Below are 12,591 nucleotides of genomic sequence, written 5' to 3'. Positions count from 1 at the left end.
TAAAAACTAGCTACCCTAGAACTTAATAAAGTCTGCCTCTTGAAGCTTTATTTTATATACAAATTTTACATTCAGATGATATATTTTACATATAGATCATACTGCAATACATAATCCAACTAAAGCACTGAACAGTAAGTATAGCCCTGAAGTCCATTTTCCCGATGCTTTCTCAAATCACACATTCAGAGAGGACAGAATACCAGGAGAATTGGTCTGAATGGTGACAAATAGGTCAACAAGACTAATAACAAAAAACAGATCTACTAGCAGGGTATGGAAAACATGCCCACAGGCAAAATATGGCCTTCTTCCTGTTTTTGTAAATAAAGTGTTATTGGGACACTGTATTGTTCATTGATATAGGTAATGTTGAAGGTATCTTCACTCTAAAAAGGTAGATTTAGTGGCTGCAAAGAGATTTGATGGTTTGAAAATGTTTGATGATTGAGTCACCAAAGGATACCTGAGTAAGAAAACACAGGTGGAAGGGTAGAGGTTCCTTAGAAGCCAATTTCAGTCATTTTTCCAAATTCCATCATGATACTTACACAGAGGTGTAAGAAAGGAAAAGAAAGGAATAGTCAACTATGACTAATACAAAAATGGATATTAAACTATAAATGACTCTGGATTTCATCCCCTCTTCACTTTGCAAGGAAAATGAATGCTCTCTTGGTATGTCAACCCCCAGACATGACTGTGCTGAGTTCAGCCTGCGCAATGGACCAAAGAAGAAAAGAGGACTCTCTCTTGCTTTCCCAACAGAACCCCCATATCCAGGGAAGTTGCTTTGATCTACACAGTAAGTCGCTTTTCCAGAGAGAGCAGTACATGAGTGGTCAGATGTGGGAACTATTGGGAGTTTCATATAGAAGGAGAATCAATGTGTCAGGTTTCCTGGATGAGATGACTCTTGCTATTTGTTGAGAGACTCCAGCAAAGATGTGAATCACTTTGTGACTATTCCAAGCTATTTAACTCTTTTTATTTTGATGAGATTCTGGGTCAAGGTCTGGCTATTAATTGGTTCAGTTTCAATTTTATGTACAAAAGTTATTATGGAAGATACATTAAATACTAGAGTAGAATTATAGAGAATGTTATGGGAGCACACAAGAGTGAATAACATGGGCCTCCCCAGTGGCACGGTGATTGAGCGCTGGGTTGCAAAGCTGCCCGCAGCCTCTGTAGCACCAGTTCGATCCCTGGCCGCTGGGTGAGGGTCCCACATGGCGCGCAGACCTCTCCTGCCGCCCGCTGCTCCCCTCAGCAGTGTACTTCATCACTCTGCCTGTTCCGCTCCCTGCTCTGGCTCTGGTGAATTCTCTCATCCTCCCGCGCTTCTGACTGTACCCAGTGCTTATATAAATAAATAAATAAATCTTAAAAAAAAAAGAGTGAATAACATGTATCTGTGAAGAACAGTGAAGTCTTCAGAGAGATGCTGCTTGGGTTAAGTCCTGAAGGAATCACAAGGTCACAAATGGTGTCAAGGTCACAGGCTGGAGCACAGGCTGCACTTTGGGGGAAGCACACATCCTCTTTGGTGAGAGTCTCTCTAACAAAACTCCATTTTACACTGACTACCATCTGGTCAGGCAAGCATTATTATGATTGTGATTTTCATGGATGATGAAACTGAGATACTTTGAGGATAATTTTAACTAAGATTATAGTTTGATGAAATGCCATTATTTGTATCTCATTTGGTATTATATTTTTAAAAATCACCCACTTGTTTGCAGCTTCCTAGCTGTTAAATACCAGAGGATGATTATTTAGATTATAATGAAAATTTAGCCAATGTGGAGATTCTGTAACATTCATTCATTGTGAATTTTGTGGAGAGAATCTTAGGATGAGAGGCAATTTTTCTGTTCAGAAAAGCAGATTTTTAAACTATCAATTTCTCTTTTCCAAAGAATCCACAGTTTGTTGCCCAACTGTTTTCTATAGCCAACAAAAATCTCAACGAAAGAAGATAATTTAGGTCAGCTATAGCAGGAAACCAGGCTTGCTTCTCTTTCTAAATTCAGCAACAACTGTTACATGACTTCCTACTGCCTGACATTAATCTAAACCTGAAAAAAATTACAGAATTGGGACTTTCCTGCCAGTACATTGCCACCGCTTTCATTTCACAATCGCCATGTCACTTCTATGTCCCCTTGAAGAACAGCAATCTTTAAGCTATTTCCAGGAATGGACACAATAAATCATTCAAAGCAAGGCAAAACTGAACTAATATGACTACATTAATATTTCCACTCTTGCCTTTGCATAATGTACCAATATGCAAGCCAAAAAATAATTTTATACTTCTGAGAATTATGGCATTTGTAGAGATATTTTCATAGGATAAAGGTTAAATGAACAGCCCTTCAAATAACACCATACAACTTACTTCCCTAACTGTTGGTGAGTGAGGTCTCCAATATCTTTATTGAGTGTCTGCTGTGCAAGTTGCTGAGGATACAACAGTGAACAAAGACAATTCATGCCCTAATGGTATGAATAGTTCAAGGATACCAGTTAACACTCAGCGCTTAGTAAGAGTTCTGCTTTTAACCCACTATGTGCCTGATGTCACTGATTTCCTATAACATCCAAAGCTATAGATCCCATTATTATCACTTCAACTTTATGGAGGAAACTGAAGCCCAGGGGGTCTAAGTAATTTATCTACGGTCCCACAGACAGAAGGGTTTAAGAACAAAGTTTGGTCTTTAAGGAAATCTGATTTTGTTGATCACATTTTTAATTGCTATATTATACTATGTATTGAGAGGAAATACTAATACAAAAAAAAGAAAAAGAGAACAAGAACTAAAATGTATCACAAAGCTAATATTCCAGAAGAGAATACCACAATTGTATTTTGATTTCAATTATTAAGAATTTTTCTTGACAGTCACTTTATATTTTCTTTTTCCTGATGTTTCCCACTGTAATGAATTTTAATTTAAGTTTATATATATCAATATCTCTCTCTTTCTCTCTGTCTCCCCCTCTCTCTGCCTCTCTCTCTCTCTCTCTCTTACACACACACATACACATACACACACAGACTTACTGAATTACTCCAATTTCATTATTTAAAAATAGATTTTCCTATGAGATTATCTTCATTAAAGTGTCTGCTAAAATCTATTATAACTCTTATTAATTGTATAAATTGTAAAAATAAGTTAAAAAACTCATACTTAATTCTGCTTGCATTATTCCTTACACGTTAATTCCAGTCTACCAAGGGCAAAAGATGTGAAGTGTCAAATATATCAGAGAAACATCTTTTTGAATAGTCCATTTTGAAACAGAAAGTTGGCAACTCAAAGCCCTCCTTAATTTCCCCCTTCACATTAAGATTCCCATTCCAAGTGTGTGTCAAGAATTTAATTGCAGCATGAAATTAACCAGTTATAAAATATTGTACTTGTACCCTTGCCTTCTAAAGCAAAATGCACTAAATAATTTGCTTAATGGCCTCTAACATGAGACCTCGATTTAATAACCAAAGTGCCCTTACTTGTTGGATAAATTCCTGGTGAGAAATGTTCTTTGTGTCATCCATCAAAGCACCAATGGATCAAACACACATGCACACACACAACACATACACACATTCGCACACAAAAATAAATTAAATAAAAATTAATATTCTGATATTCCAAACTAATTTGTTTGCAATAAATTGTCTAGGAGATGATTGAACCTTTTGTCTGAACGCACACTATCCTTTATCACATAACTGCTTAGAGTTCGGGCTCATTAACTCTGGAGTGAGAGAAACTGTCCGTTGCACCGATAAGAACTTGCCAGGCTCCTGAAATGTCTCTATTTCTTTTATGAAACTCTTTCTATTTAAAAAGTCATTTTCTATTGCCCAGGATGCCAAAAGCTTGGTTTCTAGAAAAAAGGTACGATAACAGGGGACCTGCCTAGTGGTGCAAGGGATTAAGCATCAGCATTATGAAGCAATCCACAGCCACTGTAGCAGGAGTTCAATCCCAGGCCAGGGAGGTGATCCAGCAGGCACAGCAGACCTCTCCTGTCTTGTCTGCTGCTCCCCTCAGCAGTGTATTTCAGTGGATCTGCCTGTTCTGCTCCCCATCTATCTCTGGTGAATCTTCTCACCCCTCCCCCCGCCACTCTCTGCACCTTTAGCCTACACCCAGCTCTTATATGTATAAATAAATGAATCTTTTTTTTTTAAAAAAAGTTACCATAACAATTGAAGAGGAGGGAAGGAGAAAGAAGAGGAAAGTGGGGGGGGGGCACAGCAGACTGGGGGATGGGGGTGTGCTGTGGTAACAACACCTCAAGTGGGTGGGGAGCCTATACCTCCAAGCCATACAGCGTGCTGGAAACCAATGTTATCTCAAAGGAAAAAAAGATGCCAGTTTAGAAATAGAACTTTTTCATGATAGAAATAGCCTCAATTTTTGTACTTTGTAAAATTGCAAGAATTATTATTATTATAATGACTATTTCTTTTTCTTTTTTTAAGATTTATTTATTTATTTATACAAGCACTGGGTACAGTCAGAAGTTTGGGAGGGTGAGATAATTCAACAGAGCCAGAGCAGGGAACAGAACAGGAAGACTGACAAAGTACACTGCTGAGGGGAGCAGCGGGCAGCAGGAGAGGTCTGCGCGCGGTGTGGGACCCTCCTCCGGTGGCCAGGAGCAGCCGGGGATCGAACAGCGCTGCAGAGGCTGCAGCAACTTCGCTGCCCAGCGCTCAACCGCTGGGCCACCAGGGGAGGTCCCTTATAATGACTTTGCAAACTTAATTGTAAGCTCAGAAACTTGAGAAGGGAATGAAGTCTGGATTTGCAGTGACCTGACTAAAATGTCCTGGACTTCTGCTCTCCTTTCTTACTTTTCTCCTTATTTTCTATCTAATTTATTGCTATCATATACTTTGGCTTTAGGAGGACTAAGTTCTGACCACATTTGAATATCTGAAACAAAAATACTGTCAGTCCATTAGTAATTACCTGTGAATGAGTTATTACTTATATTTACCTGTCTAGGCTGTAAAAGTTAAGCCTAAAGACATTAGAATTGCTTCACGTTATAATTTCTTTCTCTTTTGGGGGGACCATTTTACATTTTGTCTATTGCCCCAGTAACTCTAGCTCCTAAAAGACAGTTCAAAATTTTAAAAATTCCTATGTTGTTACAAACCATGTAAAGAGTCCACATTACGTACATGTCCATGTATATGTCCACAATACATATAAGTGTGAGCCGTATTATTATGGGGTTATTTGCCTTGAGCAGGGATGATAATAAGGGTTTCAATAATATAGACTGAGGCTGGAGACCCCTTAGAGAATGCATGCAAATGGGTGTTTGATTAATTTGAAGTATTTACACCTGAGAAGAAAAACAATTTAATGAACACTTTAATTCATAGTTCTGCTATCACTTTTAACACAAACTAGCGTTTTCTGAAGTTCATTTTAGCCAATCTATCTTAATGAACATTGAGGCAAAGTCTCTTTTTCTCCAAAGTGCAGAGGATTGTAAATAAAAATCAAGTAAAATGTTGGCTTGGAGATCTGTCAATTCCATTTTAAAAGCATGTTATTGCATCTCACCGAGTATGTCATTGTCCACATCATGGATAAATGTCTCTGTATTTCACCTTGGAGAATTTATAAAAAAATCATTCATTTCTATCATTGATAATATCTTCATGATTCATGTAGTAAGAGGAGGAGGTTTTTATTAACTGTATCGATTGCTTAAGGAGTTAAGACCACTGAATGTATCCACTACACACTATTGCTTCTTTGCCAGAACACCTTGTATCCTTATCAGCCACTAACAAGAGGGGCCAGTTGGCACATGGAGATAGTTTTATGCTATCAGGTTGATCTGACTGTACATTAAAATGGGGTTTTCTCTGGGTGAGGGAGATAATACAACAAGCATTCATTATTAAAGCACCATTGTAGGGTAAAGGAAATGTCAGGTTTTTCTGCCCTCCCGCCATCAGGATAGATGATGGATCCTTGAGGTCCTGAATGCATGCCTGATGGCGGGCACCTGGAATAGGGTGTGGGCCTAGGTAGATGGGATTCACCTGGGCTAAGACTGTCACAGGGATGCCAGCAGAAGCCAAACGAGAAGCCGAGAAGCAGCAGAACGAACAGAAGAGCAGAGGAGCAGAGAAGCAGAGAGAAGGCCGGAGAGCCCAGACTGAGTGAAGACTTGCTGGGGGCTGGGAGGCCTGCCAGCCTCCCAGCCCCCCAGCACCCTTGCCTGCTGTGTACCGGGTAAACCCCAATAAAAGACCTGCAAAAAGCCACTAAGGACTCTGACTCCTCCTTTACCCGGTCTGCATGGGATCAGAAAACCTGCTCAGTGGTCCAGTTCCTGCCTCTACAACCATCAATAAAAAAAGTGCATAGATTTGTCCAGAAGATCAGGCTGTAAGAGGAGGACATGGTTATTCCTGCACATATTCACTGAGTCATGTCATTTTGTCTCCAAGTTATGGTTCCCACAGTCGCTCATACATACCCTCAAGTCCACACTGAACTTCTCATTCAACTCTGGGGTGACAGAGGTCATCCTGTTTCCACGTTAACTCAATCAGCCTGTCTGAACCAAGATTGCCAATTGTGTTAAATTAAAGATAGACGTTCTTAGCTGAAGGCAACCTACACAAGTGACTGTGTTGACACCTTTAAGCTGACTTCTTTTTAGAATTCTAAGTCACATTGAAATAGAAAGGATTGAGCAGATAGGGTCACTGCATTAATATAAATCCGCAAGCAGTATTCCTTCCTAAAATCCAATACCATCCTAATCTTTCATTCCTCCACTTTAATGCAATCACATAACAGCAAGGCTTAGCGTTCCTACCTCATTTCAAAATGCTCTCTTACATGCACAATATCTCCTCTGAGACTTTTAATCTTGTAAGGAGTGATAGAATACTTTCCCCTCCACGATAGATTCAAAAGCAGGTGCTGTTATTTGCAGGTCACGGGTGAAACCTATGAACTTCCTTAGAAAAACCACATGGTAGCCACTCAAGCCAAAGAGCTTCACCAGGGCATATTACAGGGTGTCTTTTAAAAATATCTGTTTAGCATAATGGATGCTCCTGACAGGTAGCCATGGGGAGAAATACCTCACGTAGAATTGTCTTGGGTAAAAACCAGACTAAGGTGCTGTAATTAAAATGTTCACGGAAGCATCTCTTTGCTCTGTTCCCCCTTCCTTTTTAGCCTCCTTGTGTGTGCCCACTTTCCCGTGATAGAAATCATACAAGAGTAATGCTTCCGCTGACTTTGTGAGTTCTCTATTGACTATCCTTTTCCCGTGGTATTTTTAGCTGACACTTGCAGCAACTGTGCTTAGTTGGATTACTCCCTGCTGATTTATTTTTGGTACATTGGTTCACAGCCACCTTGTCTACTGTTTCTCTCTCCAGCTACCTATCCTTTTTTTTTTTTTTTAATTTATTTATACAAGCACTGGGTACAGTCAGAAGTACGGGAGGGTGAGAGAATTCACCAGAGCCAGACCGGGGAACAGAACAGGCAGACTGATGAAACACACTGCTGAGGGGAGCAGCGGGTGCAGCAGGAGAGGCCTGTGCACCATGTGGGACCCTCTCTGGTGGCCGGGGATCAAACCAGCGCTGCAGAGGCTGTGGGGTAGCTTCTAACCCAGTGCTCACTCACTGCACAACCAGGGGAGGCCCTACCTATCCTTTTTGTCTGTTGGTGGTGAGCTCTTTTAGACAAATATCATGCTTGTCCTTTAGCTGTTTGGTCCCATCTATCCCTGTGAAACAAATTCAATGGGAGTCAGGAAGTGCAGCAGGTATATAATTCTTGGTATTGTGATTTGAGGGGCAGCTGACCAACAGCTAGGGGACAATTTACCTGAATTGGACCAGACATCACTAATGCACATGGTGGATTGATTGTACAGCTTTAGTGGATGAATTCGTTATTAATGAGATTCAGTATGATTTGCTAAAAAGCCTTTTACTGGGCTGTCACTTTCTGTCCCCCTCCCCCATCTCTTTAGCCCATTTAATCTGTTGAACCACATACCATGTTTTGAAAGTGTGTTTCCTCTATTTTTATTTGAAATATCTAGACTTTAAAATAGTTGTGCACAAACCAAACAGAATACATATACACATACAGATTGGAATTTAAATGCATTATATGATACAGGAAGTAAGGAAAGGAATTAAAAAGCCTTTAGAAGAATAAATAAAAGTAAAATTATATGACTAAGAGGAAAGAACCAAAGAAAAATCTAATATTTGAAAGAGCTAATTTCTAGAAATGAATGTATCTGGAGTGACAGAGGTTATAAAGCACATGGGATTTATTTCTAAATAAAATATGTTATTTGTATTGATCTGCTGAAAGTTGGGAGTTGCTGAGATTTGGGGGCTTCAAACTTGGCTCAGTAAATATTCAGAATTCCTTATTTTTTAACCCTTTGCTCATTATCCAGAGGCTGCTTGGTAGAAGAGAATCATTTGCATTTTTAACAATGACATTTTTCCTAAAACTTTTAAGCTTACATACATGTAAATTATTTCAAATTCGTCTCACCACAATCAAACATTCCCTATTATGTATTTTCTTGCCTGGTGTGGCAAGAAAATAAAAACAGAAATCATCCATTTTCTCCTGATGTTATAGAGGCATCTCTGAAAACAAAGAAACATCGAACGGCCGTTTCCCACCCTCACATGCAGTCACCTTGGGTTACAAGTCCCAGAAGTACATCAACTGGACTTCCTGAGAAGTGGGCAGCTGGAGGAATGAGGTGGATATGTAAAGGGGGGTTGTGGAATTAACACATATGAAGAGCGATATGTAGGAGACATGGAAGGAGACACTTGGAAGAAATGCTTGGAAGACACATGTGGGTGAGAAACAGGTGGGGAAGTTGTTCCTGATCCTTTGCAGAGAGAATGGCAGCCATTGTCTTAACTTCCTATTAGATTATGCAGTGCATTTTGAATTTTGAGTCTCTTCTGTCCCAGCTATTTGGAATCTTCTTAACCTCTTTTTTATGGTTCCCCACCAGAAGGTAACTTAAACTTTTAAGAAACTTTTGGGCCTCAGTGTCCCCACTTCAAGCCTATTGGCTGGGATTTGCCATGAGGGGAAGTGTAATTTGGGGAGCTTTATTGGGAAACGATTATTTGAAATCCTTTCTTGTTTCTCTATGCACATCAATTCTATTCAATCTTCCATGCTAAGAGTTTGCTTCCTTTGCCTTTGTGCACAAAGGTATTAGAAAATGCAGCCCTTAGTAATTTGGAGTGCCTGGGCAGACAGCAACACTGAAGGTAAAGCCTAAATGTTCACTGTCAGTCAAAGATATTTGCCTATTATCTTCTTTTTAATTTCTCCACTACTACACATTTTTTTGTATAAAGTGTTATCTCTCCCTAAAATAAAATATAATACCAGCTGCTAAAATAAATTTCCTTAAAAATTGTCTCTATAATATCCAGCTTGACCAGTGACTTCCAGTCTCATTTAATGACTTAATTCCTAAACATATACTGTCTCAGTTGTATATTCTATAAGGCATCAGTTTATCTTTTTGATTGCTGAGTAGTATTCCATCGTGCACATGGACATCTTCTTGATCAACTCATCTGTTCTAGGGCCCTTAGGTGGTTTCCTTATCTTGGCTACCATAAAGAGTGCTGCTATAAATATAGAAGTGCAGGTTTCCTTTCGAATTAGTGTTTTGCATTCTTTGATAGATACTTAGGAGTAGAGTTGCTGGGTCATATGGTAGATTCATTTTCAGTCTTTTGAGGAATTTCCACACTTCCCATAAGGGCTGGACCAGTCTGCATTCCCACTGACAGTTTAAAAGGTTCCTTCTTCTCCACACACTCCCAGGCACTTGATGTTTGTGATTTTTTTGACATAGGCCATTCTCAAAGGTGTGAGGTGGTATCTCATTGTGATTTTGATTTGCACTTCTGTGATGATAAGTAGATCTGAGAAGGGGGAAAGGGATGGAAAGGGTTGGGATAGAGAACAGAGGGGGGGGAAGCATAATGGAGGGTGGTAGAAGACTATGGTCACTTTGGTGGTGGGAAAACTGCCCCAAGGGAGAAATCCTATACTTTGAAAAAATAAACAAGGGTGTTTGAGAATGTATAAATAAATACAGAAGAACAGGGCCTCCCTGGTGGTGCAAGGAGTTAAGACTCAACCTATGAAGTGATCCACAGCCACTGCAGCACAGTTCAATACCTAGCCAGGGAGCTACCCACATGGCGCAGCAGACCTCTCCTGACTCACCTGCTGCTCCCCTCAGCCTGTTCTGTTCCCCACTCTGTCTCTGGTGACTCCTCTCATCCCCCTCACCTCTGGCCTGAACCCCAGTTCTTGTTTGCATAAATAAATAAAATCTTAAAAAATAAATAAATACAGAAAATAAATAAAAGGCATGTAAGCAATTCTTTAAATCATGTGTGATCATCTAAAAACAAGCATCCAAAGAGGCTAACAATCCCTAAAGGGAAATTCTTCAAGGCTCAAGTTTCTCCAAGAAGTACTGATTCACTTTGAAGAACTGGTCAAAGTTACAATTACTGCATCAAACAGGATGAAACAAAGTGTTCTTTACTATGCAGAAGGGAGCTGAAGGTTATAGTTGGACAACGCTCCCCCAATATCCACAAACCAAGATAGACTTGAAAACTTTTACATACACGTGTTGAAAATCTCTTCTGGCTCTCCAGAAGAGAAATCAAAGCATAAAACATTTTTCTTTAAAAAAAAAAATTGCAGTTCCTCAGATAAAAGGTATCATTTTATCTTCATGATTCATTATTTCTTTTTCTGTTTAACTTTAGCCTAAATGATATATCATTTTCACAGAAAGTATGCATTTCCATTAAAAGAGTAAAAATCTAGCAGCTTCTGTGCCAAAATGGAAAACATTCCCTGAAAATATCTGGAAATTCATTAGTGAATTAAATTTAAGTGTCACATGCTATGCCAGCTTATTTACCACACCCTTGGGAAATCCAGTATCAGCACACAAAGTGAGTTTGGTGCAATATGATGTGACAAATGTTTCAAAACCTACTATGCACAAAAGACAGTTTCTCTGCTCTTGAAAGCCAGTTTAATAATTAAGGCTAAAACTACCAATTATTGTACCCTTTTTAAATCTATTCAAATGCCAAAATTATTTCAGCCCTCATCTAATTTTAACTATTTTAAGAGAAGGAACAAAAATATGTGTACACGGAGAAGCAGCAGCAACATGATAAAGAAAGAAATTCACATTTGGGAACTGGGTAAACGTGTCCTTTGCAAATGTTCAAAGCAAACAATCCTGCCTCTTCCCCCAGTGCTGGCTTCTCCCCTAAATGGAGGTAGAATCTTTTAGCACATGGTGCCATTTATCATTACAGAAATTAATGCTTTATGTAAAAACAAGGAAGGTAATGATGATAACAATAAAGACAAAAATAGTAGCAATGAAATTAATACTGACAATAATAGCAGCCACAAATTCTAAACAGCTTTCCTGTGCTGGTCCTTCTGCCAGTTGTTATATCTTTATTTCTCTTAACATAACAACAAAATGAATACTTTTATTTATGTTAACACCTGAGTTTACTTTGAGAATTAGACTTTCAATGGGAGTCATTATAGCTGGGAAGACACAAATCAACCCCACTTTGTGTCCAGGCACTGGAATTTTCTCACTATTTAATCATGTTGCTCTGTATCCAAATACACCTGTTGTTCTAAATTTCCATCTTATAATGGGATAAACCTCTACTGATATTTTGAAAACAAAAGAACAAAAAGAATAGAGAAAGGATCCAGTGTGCCCCAATTAACAAGCTACCTATGTCCCCATCATTCAAAAGGACCTTATGTGAGCTCCAGAAACTCACAACTGCATCTACCCATGATCAAGAGAATTTCCCCTTTCAAAAGAATCAAGTATTCTGCTGGTCTACATTGCCCTTTTTCTTGCTTCTTAGATTACAGGACTAGGATTATTATCTGTCCTAGAATGGAAAGTGTCCAAGAGCGCAAACCATGTAGCTCTTAGAATCAAGGTCACTGTCTTCAGTAACTGCACTAAGGCAGAGACCTCCAGGTAACTGTTCATTCACTCTGGTTAATCCACATGCTTGTTCTCCTCTGGATAAATATTAAACAAATATATTGCTTCCAAATTAAATCTGTGTATGCATAATGTTTAATGTTTTAGAAAACATTTCAAATTTCTATAAAGTTCTTTAAGCTTATACCTACAATATCAAATCTGAAATATTAAATTATTGCAATATCAAGTCATTGGAAGCCTCATATACATCTTAATAACTCCTCAACCTTTCTCACCAAAACCCTTCTTCTGCTGTCTTCCCCAACCCAGTTCATGGGAATGCCATTCTATATCGCTCTCATGCCCCACATTCAATTTTTCACCAAATTCTGTCAACTCCACCTTCAAAATATTATCACGAATTCCACCTCATCTCCCCCCATCTGGTGCTGCTCTTCTGGTCCAGGCCATCTTACCCCCACCCAAATGCTT

General features: G+C 39.1%; 1 protein-coding gene across 1 annotated transcript in view; it reads right to left on the bottom strand.

The window, feature by feature from the left end:
* Positions 1-12,591, bottom strand: part of NYAP2 (neuronal tyrosine-phosphorylated phosphoinositide-3-kinase adaptor 2) — a gene marked incomplete at both ends in the record, with an annotated part of 236,682 nt that overhangs the window by 215,843 nt on the left and 8,248 nt on the right. The window lies entirely within an intron of this gene.

The sequence above is a fragment of the Talpa europaea genome (genome assembly GCF_964194135.1).
Source record: "Talpa europaea genome assembly, chromosome: 1".
NCBI classification, from domain to species: domain Eukaryota; kingdom Metazoa; phylum Chordata; class Mammalia; order Eulipotyphla; family Talpidae; genus Talpa; species Talpa europaea.
The sequence above is the reverse complement of the archived record's forward strand: the minus strand, read 5'-3'. Positions and strand labels throughout refer to the sequence as shown.